Source organism: Austrofundulus limnaeus, unplaced genomic scaffold, assembly GCF_001266775.1.
Source record: "Austrofundulus limnaeus strain Quisiro unplaced genomic scaffold, Austrofundulus_limnaeus-1.0 Scaffold587, whole genome shotgun sequence".
NCBI classification, from domain to species: domain Eukaryota; kingdom Metazoa; phylum Chordata; class Actinopteri; order Cyprinodontiformes; family Rivulidae; genus Austrofundulus; species Austrofundulus limnaeus.
Window position 1 is genome coordinate 2,159 of NW_013952989.1, and position 4,360 is coordinate 6,518.

At 40.1% G+C, this 4,360-nt stretch overlaps 2 long non-coding RNA genes across 2 annotated transcripts in view; one reads left to right on the top strand and one right to left on the bottom strand.

Moving 5' to 3' along the window:
- LOC106531001 (uncharacterized) overlaps positions 1–141 on the top strand; it is a 1,695-nt gene extending 1,554 nt beyond the window's left edge. Inside the window, exon 3 of the long non-coding RNA XR_001311853.1 lies at positions 31–141. This is a non-coding gene — a long non-coding RNA (uncharacterized LOC106531001). The remainder of the gene's footprint in view (positions 1–30) is intronic.
- Positions 142–3,736: 3,595 nt separating this feature from the next.
- LOC106531000 (uncharacterized) lies at positions 3,737–4,115 on the bottom strand. The gene is made up of 2 exons (XR_001311852.1): positions 3,945–4,115; positions 3,737–3,806 (listed from the first exon to the last, which is right to left on the bottom strand). It is a non-coding gene; the product is annotated as an uncharacterized LOC106531000 (long non-coding RNA).
- Between the last annotated feature and the right edge of the window lie 245 nt (positions 4,116–4,360).

The following is a 4,360-nucleotide window of genomic DNA, read 5'->3' on the forward strand; positions in this document are numbered from 1 at the left end:
TTGTATTTGATTCTCTCCGGTTTAGGATAGGACTCTTGTGAGACTGTCTGGTTTAGGACCATAGGTCTCTGATGTATCTGAGACTGTCCAGTTCAGGACCAGTGGACTCTGATGTTTCTGAGATTATCCGGCTCAGGACCAGTGGACTCTGATGTATCTGAGACTGTCCAGTTCAGGACCAGAGGACTCTGATGTATCTGAGACTGTCCAGTTCAGGACCAGTGGACTCTGATGTTTCTGAGATTATCCGGCTCAGGACCAGTGGACTCTGATGTATCTGAGATTGTACGACTCAGGACCAGAGGGCCATGAAGTATCTGAGAATATCCGGCTCAATACCAGAGGACTCTGAAGTATCTGAGACTGTCCAGCTCAGAACCAGTGGACTCTGATGTCTCTGAGAATATCCGGCTCAGGACCAGTGGACTCTGATGTATCTGAGATTGTACGACTCAGGACCAGAGGGCCATGAAGTATCTGAGAATATCCGGCTCAATACCAGAGGACTCTGAAGTATCTGAGACTGTCCAGCTCAGAACCAGTGGACTCTGTTGTATATGAGAATGTGCAGTTCAATTCAATTCAATTCAATTCAAATTCAAAAATACTTTATTGATCCCAGAGGGAAATTAGGTGTTGTTGTAACTCATTTAACTAAAGAATTATTGTAGATGCTGATGGCTGTGGGCAGGAAAGATCTTCTGTAGCGGTCTGTATTACAGCGAAGTTGAAGAAGCCTCCGACTGAACACACTTTGTCTTTCTATGACACTCTGATGAAGAGGATGGTCAGGGTTGTCCACAATGTTCTTGATTTTATGTAAAATCCTTCTTTGCACCATCATCTCCAGAGATTCCACAGTCGTCCCCAGAACAGAACCAGCCTTCTTTATCAGTTTAGGGCCAGTAGACTCTTGTACTGTATCTGACACTTTCTGGTTTAGGCCCACAGGACTCTGATGTAACTGAGACTGTCCAGCTCAGGACCAGTGGACTCTGTTGTATCGGAGAGCTGGAAAAAAGGACCCGAAAAGAAGAGTGATAACAAGGTTTAGATTTGGACATACAGGACTTATTTTACACATTTTTCCAATTCAAAAGCATAATACAGGGAAATGTGATTATTGTGGACAATATGACACCATAGAACATATTGTAAAAGTCTGTCAGAAGTACAAACAACAGAGACAATTTATGATAAGACAGTTCAGAAACATTAAGGAAAGGTTTGACATAATAGACACATTACAAAGGAATTTAGGGAGCAAACATAATCAAATCATGATGCAATTTTTGAAAAAGGCAATATTCTTTAACAGAATTTGAGTTGATAAAGTAATTTTATGTATTATTTATTTATTTATTTTGAATAGATATATTTGAAAATGTAAATAGAAACAAAATAATTTTAGTAGGATAYAAATATTAGTGAAATCATCTTGAACCACACTCCTTACCAGTAGGTGGCGGTAATGCACAACTTCAGTTAATTGCCAACAGCCATTAAACACCACAAGAAGAAGAAGAAGAAGACACAGAACAAACAAAACACACATCCTCACATGAGGTCGCCCTCTGATGAGGAGTTGCTGAAGAAGACGAGGCGAGGAGGCTCTGAACCAAACAGGTTTATGGTCCCTTCAATATTCCGACGTAAGATCTTGTGGAGTGGGATGGTCTGGACCCCCTCTGTGGTCTGAATATCAAAATATCAACCCCATGTTCACTGTAGACCAGGGCTATTCAACTAAATTGCTCCGGGGGCCACAGTTACTGCCGGTCAACAGCTGAGTGGCCGAACACCCAGCAATTAAAGTTATTATGTAAATAAACCAAGTATTACAAAGATATGTTACCTTTGAATTAGTTTATTTTGCTGCATTTTATCATGAATACAACATACAGAACCCTATAAAAGTAGTGATAATTACACATTATCAAAAACAAAAAGAACACATTATGCCTCCTATTATTAGACACAAATAATATTTTGCCATCTCTGACTTGCCAAATTTTAAAACCAATTTTATTTTCATTTTCATCATTTTGTCTTCAACTGCTTGTAGTTTTAACTGCCTTGAGTGTTTATAGAAATGGTTTTTACCAGCTTCTGCTAAGATTCTGACGTTTCTGTAGATACCAATCATGTCTATGTTTAACCAAAGGAACTTAGAGTAATTAAGTATAAATCCGGGGGTTTGGGCCTAAGAGATGAATAAACCAATTGGGGGCCCGAACTTTGGTCACTCGCGGGCCAGATGTGGCCCACGGGCTGCCAGTTGAATAGCCCTGCTGTAGACCCTCAGGTGAGAAGAGAAAACAATCTTGTTCTTCATTCACTGAAGTTACTCACAGTTGATACAGTATCCAGAAATTTTACTTAAATACGAGGAGCGATACTTAATAATAAAATTACTCCAGTAAAAGTGAAAAGTACAGCAAAGTAAAAAATATTCCTAAAAGTACATTTTTTCCAAAAACTTACTCAAGTAAATGTAACTAGTTACTACCTACCAGTAACTCTGACTAGCAGTAAACTTCTAGTGCCATTTTATTAGTTTATAAAAGTACCCTTTTACTGAAAGTAACATTTTAGTTTGCTGTCACTATGAATACATTTGTAGTTCACTATTCAGTGTATAAAAATACATTTTCCAACATATACCCACTTCTTCTGTTCCAAGCCACTGGTGCCCATATCCAGCACTCACAGTGGTTGGGGTCTACCCTGGTCATCACAGAGACACACCATATCTGCGGGAGGAAACCATAGTACCTGGAGAAAACTCACACATGCACGGAGAGAACAATCCCAGACTGGGATTTGATCCGGCAACCTTCTTGCTGAGAGGTAATAGTTCTACCAACTGAGCCACGCTACATTTTCCTGTACACTCTACTTTTAATCCTGAGTGAAAAGTATTGTCCATAGTCTTCTTTACAACAGTTCACTTGTTTTTATTGCATTTGTTCCTAAAACTGACAAAAAATGTAAATTATGTTTTGTTTGAATATATTCTGGGGATAAAAGGGGCAGACATTATAAGATTTATTCTTCTTCTGCTACCTTTCATTTTATCTTAATTTTTGATCTGTGTATTTTCTACGGAAGCGTATTGCTATCACGCAGGGGGGAAAAAAATCCGAGCGCTATCACGTTATAACGTGATACGTATCTCGTTAAAACGTGATACGTATCTCGTTAAAACGTGATACGTATCTCGTTAAAACGTGATAATTCTATGTCCAGGAAGTGGCGGCATTATGCTAGGCTAGTACAGTGCCTGACTGGTCGGGTTTCCCTTCATGTTTGGTCTACACACGGATACGGATGCTGCTGTAGTTTTTGTCCCTCTTTCAGGCAGTTTTGGTCCTGGGTCTCCTAAAGGCTGTTTCAGCTCTGATCGGATCATCTCAGGAAGATTCTGCCCGTGGTTACAGGATGTTTACAGTTTCCCTGACAACGGGGAAGTTTTGCTAAAGTCAGTCAGCTGCCTTCTCAAGGTTATATCACAAAAGTAATGAATAGATTTATGTTGAACTTTTAGGAAATGTTTATTACTCTTTCAAAAACGGTTATTACACCACAGAAACATCTGAATAAAGTTTGAAATATTTCAGAGTAAGAGCGGGGCTGCGGCTCCCATGATTGTCTTCTGCAGATGAAGCTCGCCACGCGCGGACATTTCTCTGTAGCAAGCCGCTCGGAGGTTTTCTCCAGCGGTTCTCAGATGTTTATTCTCTTTCACAACAAAACGGGGGACGGGAGGGTGGAGGAGGCTAACCTCCGTTTCAGGATTCATTTGCCTGGAAAATATGAAAAATAAATAAATAACCACGTCGGATTTTGATGAATTTTTCAGGAACATTCTGTGGTTAAAAAGTGTGTTGATGAGAACACGACAGTGCCTTAAGTTTATATAACAACAGATCCACTGAATTTACCTTGAAGATGCGGCTTCATACAGTTGTGTTCTGAGGAAAAGATTCAAGCGAGACCTAAGCCCGAAACAACAAGTTGTCTCCGCACTCACAGTATTCACTTCCTGTTTAGTCTTTCACAATAAAACCAGATACAACAAAACAGATTGTACCACACGTACCATGCGTCCAACCTGTCGACACAATCTGCGCGCACTGATTGCAGAAACTGAGGGCACAGATTAGCCCTTAGTTTCCGAGCGGCTTGCTACAGAGAAATGTCCCCGTGTGGCGAGCTTCATCTGCAGAATGACAATCATGGGAGCCGCAGCCCCGCTCTTACTSTGAAATGTTTCAAACTTTATTCAGATGTTTCTGTGGTGTAATAAACGTTTTTGAAAGAGTAATAAACATTTCCTAAAAGTTCAACATAAATCTAT